A 19,015-nucleotide genomic window follows, 5' to 3' on the forward strand; every position below is an offset into this window, starting at 1 on the left:
CAGGGATGCCAGAAATTTATGGGACTCAACAATTAACTATGGATCGACCCCAATTGTCCTGTACTTTAAAATCAGGAGGGACACAAATTACTTTGCGAGGAATCATCAATAGTGGAGCAGATGTTACAGTCATTTCTGTGCCACAATGGCTCAATCAGTGGCCTTTAATGGACGCTTATGCTTCCTTATCAGGAATTGGTGGTCAAACTTCTCCAAAACAGAGCAAAGTGCTTGTTGTTATTTTTGGCCCGGAAGGAAGATCTGCTTTGATCAGGCCCTCTGTGTTACCTGGATCTCCTACCCTATGGGGCAGAGACTATCTAAGCCAATGCATTTAAGCACGGATTTTTCCTAGGGGCCACTGTTCTGCATCAGGTCCCACCTTCAACCTGGAAATCAGATGAGCCCGTGTGGGTAGATCAGTGGCCCCTTCCAAAAGAAAAACTGCTGCAAGTACACAAACTGGTGGATGATCAGCTGAAAGCTGGTCACATAGTCCCCACAACCAGCCAATGGAACACACCTGTCTTTGTGATTCAGAAGAAAAATAATGCTTGGAGGCTTTTACATGATCTAAGAAAGATAAATGAAGTCATTGAGGATATGGGAGCCTTACAACCTGGGCTCCCCTCGCCAACAATGTTACCACAAACATGGACTCTCATAGTCATTGACTTAAAAGACTGTTTTTTCACGATACCTCTTGCTCTGCAAGATGCACTGCGATTTGCCTTTTCTGTACCTTCTATCAATGCCGTGGAGCCACATAAAAGATATCATTGGAAAGTGTTGCCGCAAGGCATGAAAAACAGTCCCACACTATGCCAGTGATTTATAGCGGCAGTTTTAAGCCCGATACGAGAGTGTTTTGAGAATGTTTTAATCTACCATTATATGGATGACATCTTAATTGCTGCAGAATCAAAACAAACAGCCCAAAAGGTGAAACAGCAAGTGATCCAAGCAGTATCAATGAAAGGGCTCAAAATTGCAGAAGAAAAAATACAAGAAACTCCACTTTGGAAATATTTAGGATCGAAAATATCTGAACAAAACATTCAACCTCAAAGTATCACCCTACGGACAGAAATAAAGACTCTAAATGATTTGCAAAAGCTTTTAGGAACCATAAACTGGATCTGTCCTCTCTTGGGAATATCTACTGAAGAACTCCATCCCCTCTTTGAACTATTGAAGGGAGACCCGTGTTTAACGTCTCCTCGAACGCTTACCCCCTCTGCAAAAACTGCCCTTGATAAAGTGGTTACAAGACTGACTGGTCAAGTCGCTCATTGGCGAAAAATGAACCACCCTATTAGCCTTTTCGTTTTTTATTCATCTTTTCAACCCTATGGGCTCTTAGCGCAGTGGGTTCTGCAAGACATATATCCATTGATTATCCTGGAATGGATATTTTTACCACATAATTTTGGAAAAACAGTTACAACAGTCATTGAAATGATAGCTATGATTATCCAGAAAGGAAGAGAGTGGTTATTGACTCTAGATGGTATTGAACCTAATATTATCTATCTGCCTCTTGATACAAAACAACTAACCTTTTTAACTCACCAGTCTTTTGTTTTTCAGTGTGCTCTAGCAGATTTTACGGGACAAATAAGTATTCACTTCCCAGGACACAAAATTATACAATCCCTACACTCTCTTCCCCTTTTACCTACTTCACAATTAGCTATCACACCAATAGCTGAAGCCCTCACAGTATTCACTGATGGGTCTGGCAAAACAGGTCGAGCAGTAATAGTTTGGAGAGACAATGAAGAAAACTGGAAAAGTGATATACATATTGTTACAGGATCACCTCAGATAGTAGAACTCTCTGCTGTAGTCCGTGTTCTCAAATTATGGACTACTCCAGTAAATATTATCACAGATTCTGCCTACATGGCAGGCCTTGTTTCTAGGCTAGAACATGCCTTTTTGAAGGAAGTTTCCAACGGAACCTTATTTGCCCTTCTCTGGGAGCTCAAGTGGCTCCTGGATCGATGGGCACACCCATATTTTATACAACACATACGATCACATACCTCCCTACCCAGACCCATAAGTGAAGGAAATACACAGGCTGATAGGCTTGCAGGTATTACGGTCTTACCTGACCATTTTGCACAAGCTCGTTTATCCCATGAATTTTATCATCAAAATGCAAAAGCTCTGCAACGTACTTTTCGGCTGACTCAGGACCAGGCGAGGCAAATCATGCAATCGTGTCCCGATTGTCAACAAGTTTTGCCCACACCGACGATCGAAACTAATCCTCGAGGTCTTTCGTCACTTGAAATTTGGCAGACAGATGTTACTCATGTACCAGAATTTGGCAAATACAAATATGTCCATGTTTCTATCGACACTTTTTCATCTTGTATTTATGCATCGGTACACTCAGGCGAAAAGGCCAAAGATGTCTGTCAACATTTTATTACAGCCTTTTCCACCCTGGGAGTCCCAAAAACCATAAAAACAGATAATGGCCCAGGCTATACAGTGCCCAAAACACAGGCATTTTTTCAACAATGGGGAATTCAACATATCACAGGTATTCCACATTCTCCCACAGGCCAAGCCATTATTGAACGCACACATAGCACTCTTAAAACCATGTTGCAGAAACAAAAAAGGGGGGGTTTAGGGTTAACCCCACAAGAACATATAGCTAAAGCCTGTTATGTTTTGAATTTTTTAAATCGCTGGATGGAGGATGGACCTCCTATACAGCGCCATTTCAGGGGTTCTAAAGATCTTAAACAGGAAAAAGATCATGTTACAGTACGTTACCTTGAAACCCATGAATGGGAAGGCCCATTCCCTTTAATAACCTGGGGACAAGGCTATGCTTGTGTTTCCACAGATAAAGGACCTCGTTGGGTTCCTGCACGATGGGTCCGTCCAGCCTTGTCCTCTGCCTCCTCGTCGCAGAAGGACTGACAATGCCATGGATCCCCAACCAGCCGAAAGAAAACATCTGGGTGACATTGGCTAATGCGACCGGACAGGACACTCTGTGTCTATCTGTTGCAATGCCTATGAACCCATTTAGCACGTGTCTGGTGGGATTGCCATTGGACGATTGGACGCATCTCGTTGATACACCCCTCATTGATGTATTCATGAAAGATGGAAAACCTGTGGACACATGGGACGGCTGGATGCCAAGTCAGCCGGATGCCAAGTTGGCCATTAGTCTCTCTAGAACCCCAAGAAATTGATTTGTTAGGTTCTGTTAAAATGGATGAATGTTTGTATTTTAATTATACAGGTCAGAATCAATCATTAATTCAAATTGTTAACTCTTCTTTGTCTGTCTATTGAAATGCTTCTATATGGTGTAATCATATGTCTGTTACCATTTCTCGCTCTTCTAATAGTCCCATATCGCTTCCCCGAGGCATCTTTCTAATCTGTGGAGATCGAGCATGGCCTGGCATCCCTTCTCACCTACGAGGAGGCCCTTGTAGTTTAGGCAGATTAACAATGTTAACCCCAAATATTTCTATGATACTGAATTATACTAGATTCCACCATCTCCACAGGTTAAAAAGATCTGCTCATGCTTTTACTCCCAACTGCAAAGACACGGCTACATTCTGGAGTCCTGCAGAGATAATCTCAGTGGCCTTTTTTGCACCAGGAGTAGCTGCTGCACAAGCTCTTGCAACTCTAAACAAATTAGGATGTTGGCTTGCAAAGCAAGCAAATGCCACATCTAATGCTCTTTCCAGTCTCCTCTTTGATATAGATTCTGTAAGACATGCAACCTTATGAAATCGGGCTGCCATAGATTTTCTTCTCCTTGCCCATGGTCATGGGTGTGAGGACTTTGAAGGTCTATGTTGCATGAACCTTTCAGACCACTCTGAATCGGTTCACAAAAGTATACAAACTCTTAAAGAACTAACAGGAAAATTTCAGGTTGAGGATGACTGGAACCCTTTTTCAGGTTTATTTGCTGGAATAAGAGCATGGGTGAAAAAATTGATTGTATTAGGAGCTTTTGTTTTGTTAGCGTTTATTAGCTTGTTAATTTGTATTCCTTGTTTAATGAAACTTATGCAATCTCTTATTGATCGAGCCCTCAAACAGGTATTGATAGTAGATGTACAAAACAAAAAAGGGGGAGATGTGGGAGGTGAAGGCGACAGGATCTGCATGATGAGCTTGAGCAACACTCTGAATGCAAGCTATGAGGCCCTGATACCGAACAAGCCTTGGGCTGATGGGCCAGGATTTTGAGAGACAGATAAGCCAGGATGTTGGGAGACAGATAAGCCAGGATGTTGGGAGACAGGAAAAGTGTGGCATGCCCGGGCATATTGAGAAGGTACTGAATGAGGGAATAAAAGGGGCTTGATTGTAATAAAGTTTGTCTCAGTATCCTCACCGACCGGAGTCCGTGCCTTCAATACGCCACATAAACCCGATTATCCCTCTCCTCCACCTGGCTGGAGGCAGGGCCCCTCTAATAGTGATCATAAGATTCTCCACTTGTACAAAGGGATTAGCATTCCTACTCATAGGAGTCAAGTGTAAAATCAGCTCTTCCACTCCATCTGGGACACTGTTCACCAGAGACTGGAGCAGCAACTTTCCTGGGAGGATCATCCTTGACCATTGTTTTCCTTTTCAATTCATGCACCCGTTTCTCCAGAACTGAGGTAGGTTTTCCATCCCACTTTCTCATGTCTTCTCCATGATCCTGCAGGTAAAACCAGAGGGTGGCCCATGGCATTTACCTCCTATATCTTCTCTCTCGGGCAGTAGGGCGTCTTCCGTTAATAGCTGAGACATGGGTTGGTACACATGGGGAGCTGGATAGATCGGATAGATCATCTCTCAATTGTTTGAACTCCTGGGACAGGAGTTTTTCCATAGCTGAAATGAGGGAAGAGGTGAGGTGATTGTCTTCGAGCTCTTGGAGTTGATGAGTCTCTTCATCCACTGTTGGTGATACTCCGTCATTCCAGGTCATTGATGCCAATGAGTGGGCATATGATGATGGCACACTCTGTAAGTTTCCACCACATGGGTTGTGTACATTCGACTTCATCTGGATCTATGGATGCATTCCCAGCATCCAGCATATCATAGAATCATAGAATCACAGAATAGTAAGAGTTGGAAAGGACCTGAAGATCATCTAGTTCCAACCCCCCTGCCATGGGCAGGGACACCTCGCACTAAACCATGTGGCCCAAGGCTCTGTCCAACCTGGCCTTGAACACCGCCAGGGATGGAGCATCCACAACCTCCCTGGGCAACCCATTCCAGTGCTTCACCACCCTCACTGTAAAGAACTTCTTCCTTATATCTAATCTAAACTTCCCCTGTTTAAGTTTAAAGCCATTACCCCTTGTCCTACCACTATAGTCCCTAAGGAAGAGTCCCTCCCCAGCATCCTTGTAGGCCCCCTTCAGACACTGGAAGGCTGCTCTGAGGTCTCCACGCAGCCTTCTCTTCTCCAGGCTGAACAGCCCCAACTCTCTCAGCCTGTCTTCATACGGGAGGTGCTCCAGCCCTCTTATCATCCTCGTGGCCCTCCTCTGGACTTGCTCCAACAGCTCCATGTCCTTTTTATGTTGAGGACACCTGAACTGTATGCAGTACTCCAAGTGAGGTCTCACAAGAGCAGAGTAGAGGGGCAGGATCACCTCCTTTGACCTGCTGGTCACACTTCTTTTGATGCAGCCCAGGATACGGTTGGCTTTCTGGGCTGCAAGTGCACACTTCTGGCTCATGTTAAGCTTCTCATCAACCAACACCCCCAAGTCCTTCTCTGCAGGGCTGCTCTGAATCTCTTCTCCACCCAATCTGTAGCAGTGCCTGGGATTGCCCCGACCCAGGTGTAGGACCTTACACTTGGCTTGGTTGAACTTCATAAGGCTGGCATTGGCCCACCTCACAAGCGTGTCAAGGTCCCTCTGGATGGCATCCCTTCCCTCCAGCATATCAACCGAACCACACAGCTTGGTGTCGTCAGCAAACTTGCTGAGGGCGCACTCAATCCCACTGTCCATATCGCCAACAAAGATGTTGAACAGGACCGGTCCCAACACTGATCCCTAAGGGACACCACTCGTTACAGGTTTCCAACTGGACATCGAGCCATTTACCACAACTCTTTGCGTGTGGCCATAGAGCCTGTTCTTATCCACCAAGTGATCCATCTATGAAATTGATGTATCTCCAATTTAGATACAAGGATGTCGTGCAGGACAGTGTCGAATGCTTTGCACAAGTCCAGGTAGATGATGTCAACTGGGGTTGGTGTGATTTACTCAGGGCCAGGTGCATGCTGCATTGCTTTATTTTTTGCTGGAGCTGGACCAAATCTGTCCCTAGCATTGCTTAAGCAAACATGGAGCTCTTCAACGTGAATAAGTCACAATTTTCCCTTTGTCTAGTATTTGATTGATTTAAATTGTGCATCCTTTAGACTGTCCTGGTCAGGAGCACAGGAACCATCCCCTGGATTGACTGTGTATGTGGTGCTAGTCCTGGTGCTACAAACTTTGCAGATGAGTGTGAAGAAAATGTCTTTGCTGCTAAGAGTGTAATGATTTATGATGGAAATTAGCAAGAAGTTCTTCCCTGTGAGGGTGGTGAGGCCCTAGCACAGGTTGCCCAGAGAAGCTGTGGCTGCCCCATCCCTGGCAGTGTTGAAGGCCAGGTTGGATGGGGCTTGGAGCAACCTGGTCTAGTGGAAGGTGTCCCTGCTCATGGCAGGGGGTTGGAACTGGATGAGCTTTAAGGTTCCTTCCAACCCAAACCAGTCTGGGATTCTATGATGATTCTATGAAAATTTGACCTTCAGAGCTTTTCATGTCGAAACTCCTTCATTTCCCTGTACATATGTCTGGGTGTGGAAAGTCCCAGATCACACCGAAATGAAGGTGACTTGGGATGTTCTGGCTACAGCACATCCCTATTCATCTCCTTAACACCAGGTTATGGTATCAGGAAGGGTTTCTGAAGCCTGCATGCCGAGTACACATCCAGGTTTGGAAGGTGTTTGCCACTCAGTACCACTAAAAGTCCCTGTCCCTTCCCTGATGACTTTCAGCTCACCCTGTGTGGACGTGGGAGAATAGGTTTATGGAGTTAAGTCTAGTCTCAACCAAGTCAGTATTCATAAAGCTTAGATAATCTTTTAACTCTCAAGTGAGATGCCCAAGCTGGGTGCCCTGTGTGCTGCTGCTTGTACATCAAACCCAGGTTGCTGCAGTCATAACGTTTAGTTCAGCCTGGTGGAATAGCACAAGCTTGGTGTGGGAGGGTGTAGGAGAGGATGGAAACTATTTGATTATTGCCAAAGAGAAGTAACTGCTTGGCTGGAGAAGAAAGAGTTAAAGAAGAAGCAAAGTACACTGTGTGATTAAGCAGAGCAACCCAGCTGGACAGGAGTAAGAGAACAGAAAGATAAGGAACTGGTTTTTCTGGGACTGTTTGTGAAACGATGAAGAATGTTGAAAAAACCAAAACTGTAAACCAGGAACTAAACATGATGTGATAAAATAGTTTGGCATAAGAGTTGGAGCAATAGGCTAAAGATAGCTTTGCTAGAATGGTATAAAAGCTAGAGCAATAGGCAATAAAGTGATTCACTGCATGAAGATGCCCTGAGTCCGTGCCTTTCATATGCCACAGGAGGGTGAGCTTTGCTCAGGGACACATGGCTAAGGAGATGTGTAATAGGTTCCCCGAGCTGTGCCAGAGGTGCAGAACAAATTCACCAGTCCCATAGCACCTGGTGTCCTGGGTTCCTTAAACCACGACACCCGGAAACAATAGCATCAATGGCAGATACTCCAAGCAAGTAAAGGAGGCCACCAGAGACAGGAGGTGCTGGAGAGATGCTGGGAATTGTGGAAGGAGAATCACTTCTCTGTACAGAGCTCCCTAAATCCTGACTCGCGTTAGACTCCTATCTGCAAGAAGTTCATACTATGGTATGATGGGTGGCCTTCAAGGTGTAGGACCAGATTCTGTGCTTGTATGTGGGTGCCTGCAGTGGCCACTGGACCTGGCACTGGTGCTATAATGTGCTTCTAGTCCAGGAGATCCGTTGTGTGGTGCTGAAATTACTCTGCATGGTTTTCCCCATCGGCCGCCACATCCCTTGGGATCTCTTTGTCAGCACAGGAAACTTCAGTGATGAGCAAAGCACCACTGAGCTTGTGCAGGGATGACACTACATATTGAGATGCTTTTATTGCTGTCAGTAATAAGAGTAATTATGGAGATCACTTTCCTGCAGTGGCTCTGTGAGACTAATGCAGAAGCAAAAACCTGGAGAGAGATCAGAGCCTGTGCACATAGGAGAATTTTAGGAGACAGCATATCTAAGAGGAGCCAGCCCTCTAGCAGGAATGTCTACTCCATTACCATCCTGTCTCCCCTTGGTGCAGAGCTCCAGAAAGCAGCTTCCCCACAAGAGAGGTAACATGTGGCTCAGGAGTAGCTCTTTGTGGGTTTAGTCCTGCTGGAAGCCTCCAGCCTTGTGCTAAAAGCTGCTGAGGAACCACCTGGGTACTTGGCAGGTTAATACCCTGTTTCCTCTCAACTTCCTACACAGCTTATGGGAGGGCTGGCAGTTCCTGAGCAGGAGCTCTCCTAAAGCAAATTTCAGCTCATTTTACTGTGGATCACAGGCCCAGGTTCAGAGCATCCTCTATGGCTCTGCACACCCAGGGCAAGGAAGGGAGAGCTCAGTCTCAGCTCCTTGATCAATTACTTCAAGGGTAGCATCCGCTTCTGGCTCATCAGTTGTCAATCAGATTAAGTTTTTGTCGTGGTTTCAGCCCAGCCGGTAACTCAGAACCACACAGCCGCTCGCTCACTCCCCCCCTTCCTCCCCCCACTCCCGGAGGGATGGGGAGGAGAATCGGAAGAATGTAACTCCCACGGGTTGAGATAAGAGCAGTCCAGTAACTAAGGTATAATACAAAACCACTACTGCTACCACAAATGATAATAATGATTAGTGAAATAACAAGGGGAGAGGATACAATTGGTCACCACCCGCCGACCGATACCGAGCCCGACCCGAGCAGTGATCTGGGCCTTCCGGGTAACTCCCCCCGGTTTATATATTGGGCATGACGTGCCATGGTATGGAATACCCCTTTGGCTAGTTTGGGTCAGGTGTCCTGTCTCTGCTTCCTCCTGACTTCCCCTCCTCCCTGGCAAAGCATGAGACTGAGAAAGTCCTTGGTCGAAGTAAACATTACTGAGCAACAACTAAAAACATCGGTGTTATCAGCGTTGTTCCCAGGCTGAAAGTTAAAAAACACAGCACTGTACCAGCTACTAAGAAGGAGAAAAATGACTGCTATAGCTGAACCCAGGACAGTATCCACCCCTTATTCCATACCATTCATGTCATGCTCAGATCCCACATCTCTCAACACACCACCACCCCTGTCCCATATATACACATATATATACACCCACACCCGCACACAGAGAAAGATATCATTCCGTAGTCCATGGACCAATCCCTGTAAAATTGCTGAACTCATCCAGTCCATGATGTCAGGCTCCATCTCTTGCAATAGTCTTTCAGGGCAGGAGGGACGGTATGTAGTGTTGGGTTGTTGCCTGCTGATGATACCACCAAACTCGTCTGGTCACTGCTGAGCTCGTCTGGTTTCCTCAAAATTCATTCTTTGTTGAGGTGATGATCGGAGGGAAGTCAGGGTCAATTGCTGGCGACCTGAAGATATCTAGCTGGTGGGCTATAAAAGTGTTATAGAGCAGGCAACAGCATACAGTTGAGTTCATTGGCTGTTTTCCCCCAAAATCAAATCCCCTTGAGGTACACATCGGACTTCCCCATCTTCCCACATTACCCACCAAGTATATCCACGTCCCTGAGCAAAAGCAACACCACGAGTGGGTTTGCCTTTACCTGAAGCAGGAATAACCCAGACTGTCTTCCCCAACAAATTCTTTAGGTGCACCACAGGAACTTTATCCCCCTCTACAGGACGTAAAAGTTCTGATGGGGCTGGGCCAGCCCTGTTGGCAGATCCCCTAGTGTTGACCAACCGGGTGGCTTTTGGTAAATGTGTATCCCAGTGTTTGAAAGTCCCACCACCCATTGCTCTCAGTGTAGTTTTTAACAGCCCATTGTACCGTTCGATTTTCCCAGAGGCTGGTGCATGACAGGGGACATGATATACCCACTCAATGCCATGCTCTTTGGCCCAAGTGTCTATGAGGTTGTTCCGGAAATGAGTCCCATTGTCTGACTCGATTCTCTCTGGGGTGCCGTGTCGCCACAAGACTTGTTTCTCAAGGCCCAGGATAGTGTTCCGGGCAGTGGCGTGGGACACAGCGTATGTTTCCAGCCAGCCGGTGGTTGCTTCCACCATGGTAAGCACAAGGTGCTTGCCTTGGCGGGTCGGTGGGAGTGTGATATAGTCAATCTGCCAGGCCTCCCCATACTTGTACTTCAGCCATCGTCCTCCATACCAGAGAGGCTTTAACCCCTTGGCTTGCTTAATTGCAGCACATGTTTCACATTCTTGAATGACCTGGGCAATAGTGTCCATCGTTAAGTCCACCCCTCGATCACGAGCCCATCTATATGTTGCATCTCTGCCTTGATGGCCTGAGGTGTCATGGGCCCACCGGGCTAAAAATAATTCACCCTTATGTTGCCAATCCAAGTCCATCTGAGCCACTTTAATCTTAGCAGCTTTATCCACTTGCTGGTTATTCTGGTGTTCCTCAGTGGCCCGACTCTTGGGTACATGACCATCTACGTGGCGTACCTTCACCACCAGGTTCTGCACCCGGGCAGCGATATCTTGCCACGATGCAGCAGCCCAGATGGGTTTCCCTCTGTGTTGCCAGTTGCTCTGCTTCCATTGCTGAAACCACCCCCACAGGGCATTTGCCACCATCCATGAGTCAGTAGAGAGATAAAGTACTGGCCATTTTTCTCATTCAGCAATGTCCAAGGCCAGCTGGATGGCTTTCACCTCTGCAAACTGACTCAATTCACCCTCTCCCTCAGCAGTTTCTGCAACTTGATGCAGGGGACTCCACACAGCTGCCTTCCATCTCTGATGCTTTCCCACAATAGGGCAGGACCCATCAGTAAACAAGGCATATTGCTTTTCACTCTCTGACAGCTCATTCTATGGTGGGGCCTCTTCAGCACGCATCACCTCCTCGTCTGGTGACATCCCAAAATCTTTGCCCTCTGGCCAGTCCATGATGACTTCTAGAATTCCTGGACGACTGGGATTTCCTATTCGAGCTCGTTGTGTAATTAGTGCAGCCCACTTACTCCATGTAGCATCAGTTGCATGATGGGTAGAGGAGACCCTGCCTTTGAACATCCAGCCCAGCACAGGCAACCGGGGTGCCAGGAGGAGCTGCGCTTCAGTTCCGATCACTTCTGAGGCAGCTCGAACCCCTTCATAGGCTGCCAGTATCTCTTTTTCAGTGGGAGTATAGCTGGCCTCGGATCCTTTATATCCCCGACTCCAAAAGCCAAGGGGCTGACCTCGAGTCTCCCCTGGAGCTTTCTGCCAGAGGCTCCAGGTAGGACCATTCTCCCCAGCTGCGGTATAGAGCACATTTTTCACATCTGGCCCGGCCCGGACTGGTCCAAGGGCTGCTGCATGAACTATTTCTTGTTTAATTTGTTCAAAGGTTTGTTGTTGCTCAGGGCCCCATTTGAAATCATTCTTCTTCTGGGTCACGTGATAGAGAGGGCTTACAATCAGACTGTAATTTGGGATGTGCATTCTCCAGAACCCCACAACACCTAAGAAAGCTTGTGTTTCTTTCTTGTTAGTTGGTGGAGACATTGCTGTTATCTTGTTGATCACGTCTGTGGGGATCTGGCCGCGTCCATCTTGGTATTTTATTCCCAAAAATTGAATCTCCTGTTCAGGTCCCTTGACCTTACTCCGTTTTATGGCAAAACCAGCCTTCAGCAGGATTTGGATTATCTTCCTCCCTTTCTCAAAAACTTCTTCCGCTGTATCACCCCACACGATGATGTCATCAATGTATTGCAGGTGTTCTGGAGCTTGCCCCTGTTCCAGTGCAGTCTGGATCAATCCATGGCAGATGCTAGGGCTGTGTTTCCACCCCTGGGGCACTCGGTTCCAAGTGTACTGGACGCCCCTCCAAGTGAAAGCAAACTGTGGCCTGCATTCTGCTGCCAGAGGGATTGAGAAAAATGCATTGGCAATGTCAATTGTGGCATCCCACTTGGCTGCCTTTGACTCCAGTTCATATTGAAGTTCTAGCATGTCTGGTACAGCAGCACTCAATGGTGGTGTGACTTCGTTCAGGCCACGATAGTCTACTTTTAGTCTCCACTCTCCATTAGACTTTTGCACTGGCCATATGGGGCTATTAAAGGGTGAGCGGGTCCTGCTGATCACTCCTTGGCTCTCCAGTCTATGGATCAGCTTATGAATGGGAATCAAGGAGTCTCGGTTGGTGCGATATTGGCACCGGTGCACTGTTGTGGTCGCAATTGGCACTTGTTGTTCTTTGACCTTCAGCAACCCCACAACAGAAGGATCCTCTGAGAGACCGGGTAAGGTGGACAGCTGCTTAATTTCCTCTGTCTCCAAGGCAGCAAAACCAAAAGCCCATCTATACCCTTTTGGGTCTTTGAAGTACCCTCTCCTGAGATAGTCCATGCCAAGGATGCATGGAGCCCCTGGACCAGTCACAATGGGGTGCTTTTGCCACTTCCTCCCAGCCAGGCTGATTTCAGCTTCCAGTACAGTCAACTCTTGGGATCCTCCTGTCACTCCAGAAATATAAATGGGTTTCACCCCTTGATACCTTGATGGCATCAGAGTACACTGTGCACCGGTATCTACTAGAGCCTTATACTTCTGTGGGACTGATGTGCCAGGCCATCTGATCCACACGGTCCAGTAAACCCGATTATCCCTCTCCTCCACCTGGCTGGAGGCAGGGCCCCTCTAATAGTGATCATAAAATTCTCCACTTCTGTCTTGTAGAAAGGGATTAGTATTCCTTATCACAGGAGCTGGAGTAAAATCAGCTCTTCCACTCCATCTGGGAAACTGCTCACCAGAGACTGGAACAGCAGCTTTCCTGGGAGGATCATCCTTGACCATTGTTCTCCTCTTCAGTTCACGCACCCGTTGCTCCAGAGCTGAAGTAGGTTTTCCATCCCACTTTCTCATGTCTTCTCCGTGATCCTGCAGGTAAAACCATAGGGTGGCCCGTGGCATGTACCTCCTATATTTTCTTTCTCGAGCAATAGGGCGCCTTCTGTTAATAGCTGAGACATGGGTTGGTACGTGTGGGGAGCTGGATAGATTGGATAAATAGTCTCTCAATTGTTTGAACTCCTGGGACAGTTTTTCCACAGCTGAAATGATGGAAGGGGTGAGATTGTCTTCGAACTCTCGGAGTTGACGAATCAGGTCATCCACTGTTGGTGATATTCTGTCATTCCAGGTCATTGATGCCAATGAGTGGGCATATGATGATGGTGCACTCCATGTAAGTTTCTGCCACATGGGTCGTGTACATTCGACTTCATCTGGATCTACGGATGTGTTCCTGGCATCCGGCCTATGATAGATCTTCTCTAGAATGGCTGATTCCCTCAGGGACTGGATGCCTTTCTCTATCGTGGTCCAGTTGGCTGAGCGACTCATAATATCATCTTTGTGGGGAAACCTTTCCTTCACAGCTGCCAGGAGCCTCCTCCAAAGGCTGAGGGCTCGCTTCTCTCTTGCAATCGCTTTGTCAATTCCTCCTTCCTTAGCATGTGATCCCAGCTGCTTGGCTTCCCTACCTTCTAGTTAGTGACCATCGACCCCATTGTCCCAGCATCGGAGCAACCAGGTGACAATGTGCTCCCCTGGAAGACGGGTGAAATCTTTTCGCATATTCCGCAGTTCGGTTGACGTCCGGGGTCGAGAAGTGACCTCTTCTTCTTCTTCCTCTTCCTCTGACCCACATAGTAGTAACTCTTGTTCTGACACTGTTGCATGTAGTAATGGCATTGGGTCTTCATCTTTCTTCGCTTCGCGGGTTGCTCTTTGTGCCTCTCGTTTGCTTTTGCTTACAGGGGCAACAGACATTGTCACAAACTGGCCATTTGGTTTAGCTGCAGTGTTTATCACTGTGGTTGGAGTGGCTGCAGTGTCTGCCACTAGGATTGGAGTGGTTGCAATGTCTATTGCTGGAGTTGGTGCAGCTGTTGTGCTTGGGAGTTGAGTAACACCAACAGCTGCATTGTCTGTTGCTGTTGGGGTTTGAGTAGCTACTGTGCTTGTCACTGGGGTTGATGTAGCTGCTGTACTTGGAGTAGCTGTGTTGTCTGTTGTGGTCAGGGTCTGAGTAGCTGCTGTGCTTGGAGTTGGCATAGCTGCGTTGTCTGTTGCTTTGTCATCAGATCCAGAGACTTTTTTTTCCCTTTGATGGTGCTGGATAGTGTTGAGCAGGGCTCTGTAGGCGTAGGCCAAGCCCCAGCACATTGCCATGATTTGTCCCTCTCTGGTATAAACAGAATGACAGCACACCTCGTTTAAGTGTTTTACTAGTTTTTCCGGATGTTGCACTTGTTCAGTGGTGAAGTTCCAAAGCACTGGAGGGGCCCACTGGCCTAGATACTTGCCCATACTATCCCACACACCCTGCCACTCATAACTGTCCAGCCTCAGGGAAAATCTCCTGGTGGTCCTCCTATATCGTCGTCTAATCCTAGACCAGATTCGAACCTGATACTGCTGAATTTTTGACATTAAACGAAATAGGATGTTCCTACGACGGGATGGCCATGGGTAAAACACACTCCGTATGTTTGCCAACATGCTGATCCCCAGCACAATCAGCAGGCAGGTTTCAAGGGTACTCAAAGGCCATCTAAAACTTTCAGAACTCTCAACTGCTGTTGCAAATAGGCTGGTGGGGGAACGGGGGGTGAAAGAGAATGCTTCCTTTGTAAGTTTACCCCCTGAGGAGGAAAAAATATATATGCAATTGCTAAAATATTTCATTTTATACCTCCCAATGTATAGTGGTGATGGCCACGCTGGAAGCGCAAACCAGACCAGTTTCATGATCAATGAGTCTATTGTATTACAAGTCATTACCATGAAGTACAGTGAAACAAGAACCTTAGCCCAGGCCCCCCAGCCGATAAACACTAAAACAGCAAATAGTGGCTGTAAGTAAGGTACAACACGCTGAAACTCTGAGATCAAGCGCAGCAATTCTGAGAGCCAAATAATCACCAATGTGACGAGTAGTAACAATGAATGCTTATCACAAATATGATTAAACACACTCTGGTCAGATCTGTCATTATCTCAACCTTTCGTGCCCCATGTTGGGCACCAAAAAGAACTGTCGTGGTTTGAGCCCAGCTGGTAACTCAGAACCACACAGCCGCTCGCTCACTCCCCCCCTTCCTCCCCCCCCCACTCCCGGATGGATGGGGAGGAGAATCAGAAGAATGTAACTCCCACGGGTTGAGATAAGAGCAGTCCCGCAACTAAGTTATAATACAAAACCACTACTGCTACCACCAGTGATAATAATGATAAGGGAAATAACAAGGGGAGAGGATACAATTGCTCACCATCCGCCGACCGATACCCAGCCCGACCCGAGCAGTGATCTGGGCCTTCTGGGTAACTCCCCCCGGTTTATATACTGGGCATGATGTGCCATGGTATGGAATACCCCTTTGGCTAGTTTGGGTCAGGTGTCCTGTCTCTGCTTCCTCCCGGCTTCCCCTCCTCCCTGGCAAAGCATGAGACTGAGAAAGTCCTTGGTTGGAATAAACATTACTTAGCAACAACTAAAAACATCGGTGTTATCAGCGTTGTTCCCAGGCTGAAAGTTAAAAAACACAGCACTGCACCAGCTACTAAGAAGGAGAAAAATGACTGCTATAGCTGAACCCAGGACAGTTTTCTTGCACTGGATTAGTTACCGCCCCTGTAGGAAGTGGATGAAGTAATGTCTCCCCTCCCAAGCTCTGGGGAGCAAAACTTGCTCTCTGCCAAAGTCAGGTTATTCCTGTCCAAGTGATGAGGGCAGCTAAACATGTTTCTCCCATGCAGCACACCAGGAGATGGAGCTGATGTGGAGCTGAGCTTGCCGTGTCCTCTGTCAGGGAAGGCTCTGCCTTGTTCCCTTGCCTCTGAGCTTTGCTGCTGTCCCTGGATGACTGGGGTCCCCAGCAGCCTTTCCTCCCTGTTGTTGCTTGCTGGATGTAGGGCTAAATGTGGTGATCTCATGTTGATTAGCACTAGGCTGCAGTGTGGGGAAGCAAGCCCTGGCCTGAGATGTCTCCTCCCTGGCAGTGCCCTCCCAGTCTGTCCAGTGCTCCTCTCCAGTCCTGAGCACCTGGGAGAAGTGCTGCCTCATTGTGATCTTCATCTGTGTGTTTGGGTAGACCTTGGAGAAAACAAGCACCTTTGCATAGCTCTGTTCTCTTTCCCTTATGAACCCCCTTTCTGCCAAGGGTCTGTCATCTCTCTTGCAATCAATGGCTTCCAGGAACTTGCTTGGAAACAAAATGAAAATCCTATTGATTTAGTCTATAGATCAAGACTTTTCCTTTCCCTTTTTTCTTCTTTGTCAATGCACTGATGGATGTGGATGGCAGCAGGGTTGAACTGAGGTTTAGTCCTTGTTGTGTTGCATTTCACATTCCTGAGATCACTTGGAGTGCTCTCAATTTGTACTGACTTCAGCCAGGATGGGGGAGGCTCAGTTCTTGCCTGAGCAAACTCACGACCTCATTAGAGATTTATCTGAGTCATCCCTGCATTGTGTAGGATTCCAGGGTGGTGTAATGGATGGGAACGTAGCTGAGAGTTGATTCCCTCTCATGACCGAGAGACATAACAAAGGATGTTGTTTGCTACAGTGTATTCGGTAGAGTACATATGTTTATGTTCATCGTGACTGTTTGTCAGAAAGAGACAGGAAAACATAGGTGCGCAGCTGTTCTATGACCTTCATACTTGGCTGCACTAGGGTTCCTGGCCAAAGCTCTCAGAGTGAACAACGGTGAGATCATGAGAAACTGCACAGCCCCACGAGTAAACAATTAGAGATCTGGCATAAAGCCGGTTGTTTTGATAAGGGTATAAAAGTGGGACCCTCTTGTGGCCATGAGAGAAGCCTCACCTATGGGTGGACGCATCACGTAGGAATTTTCCCACTTACCTGAGACTCCTGGCATCGGCTGCAACAGGGCTTCCCAGCTGGAAGTGTGGGCCTGGATGATGATTCAGTGGTAATTAGTGATGTATTTCTTCTTAATCTCTGTTCTTTCTATGCAGTAATGATTTAGTGCATTGCTGACTTTCTTCAGTACTTTACTTATATACCTATATCTCTGATTTGCCTTATTGTTCTCGTTCACTATATATAGAGAGATATTTACCCAAGTCACATTAGTGTGCTTGCTTTAGTGTGCTTATTGGCTTTAGTGTGCTTGTTTAATAAACTCTGCATATTATACAGCTAGTGTGTGGTCACTTTGTCGTGTACCCTGTCTGTCAGCAGAACAGGTGGGAATCCCAAAGCCGTTTTCTGGTTTTAATCTTAGTCTCATGCGAGTGTTTACAGGGGATCTGACCTTGCTGTGAGTAGTGTTGAGTTACTATTGAGCTAAATTTATGGCAGCAGATGCTGAGGTTCTGATGGCCACCCCTGTGTACCACTGCTGTTCAAGTCCAGTTGTCCATCTTCATGCAATTCTCCATTCCTTCAACACCAGGCAGACTCATAGTAGCTTCTTACAAGTGCAAAGAGAAGGGGAAATCTTCTGCTTCCTGAGCAGCAGCCTCTTTGGACTCCAAACCTTCACTGTAGTGCCCTAACTGATATAGTATTTCTGTTTAGTGTTGGCAGATGGTTAGAAACTTACTTTATTCCGTGAGGCTTTTAAAGAAGGTCATTTCCCATGTTATTCTAGGTGTAAGCCAGATCCTGATGCTGTAGTTACTACAAGAGGCTTCTGTAGCTTTTCCTTGGACTATGGGGCATTTAAAACCTTTGCAAAGGGTTTTTTCTTTGTGCTTGTCACAGGTGGTGAGTGCATGTTGCACTTTTCTTCCTTGGCTTGTGAGGATTCCCAGCAGCACGGCTGGTTTCTGTTGGACTTTTATGTTCTTGTGTGTCTGCTTCAAAGTGAGTGGAAGGAGGCAGAACAAGGTGTAAACAGGAGTTTGTGCAGTTGACTTTAGTAGCAGCAACAGATGGAGGGTTGGTAGCTAATACTTTACACAACTGATGGGTTATGGGCTTTTATAGTTCAAATCAATTCGATTGATGGGTGAGTCTAATTGGTCTCCAGAGTGTTCCTTTATGTCTAATAGGTAACAACTCTTGACTGCCTTTGTTCCCCTTTTCTAGAGCTACTTGGGATAATGATTTATTTAATACTGTGTTAGATAAGGTTGTTCTAGTCCTTGCAAACAGAGCATGGCCTTTGCCCCCTCTCCTGGGCCTTGTGTTTCAAGATAGATGGTCTGTCACACTGAGGGGGGTTGAAGGGGAATTAAGTTTCTGCTTCATTTGCTTGAGGATTTTTGCAGAGCTTTACTGCTCCCCAAGTATATAACACCCCTCCTGACAAAACCCTGCTGCAGCAGCCCATGGAGTTGGCTGCATGAGCCACATGTGTGTGAAGTAGGAGGTCGTTTGGAAGTTAAAAATCTCCTTTTGGCTGTTTAGTTCATCCCCAGGTATGCCCAGAAACAGAATTCCATGTGATGCCACATAACCCCTTGTTAGCACGTGAAAGATGTCTTCAAGAATGTGGGTTTCATCTCTTTGCAGATCATCCTTGACTGCAGCTTGTCTATTCTGTCATCAGTGGAAATCACTGATATGTTCCTCAGTGTCATTAACTCTGGATGTGTTTCAGGGCAGAGCTGACCATTCATTAGGCTCCTTTCTTTGTGGATCAATCAGCATCTGCTGAGCAGCAGAAGAGCAGCTTGAAGGCTGATGG

Source organism: Strigops habroptila, chromosome W (assembly GCF_004027225.2).
Source record: "Strigops habroptila isolate Jane chromosome W, bStrHab1.2.pri, whole genome shotgun sequence".
NCBI lineage: Eukaryota > Metazoa > Chordata > Aves > Psittaciformes > Psittacidae > Strigops > Strigops habroptila.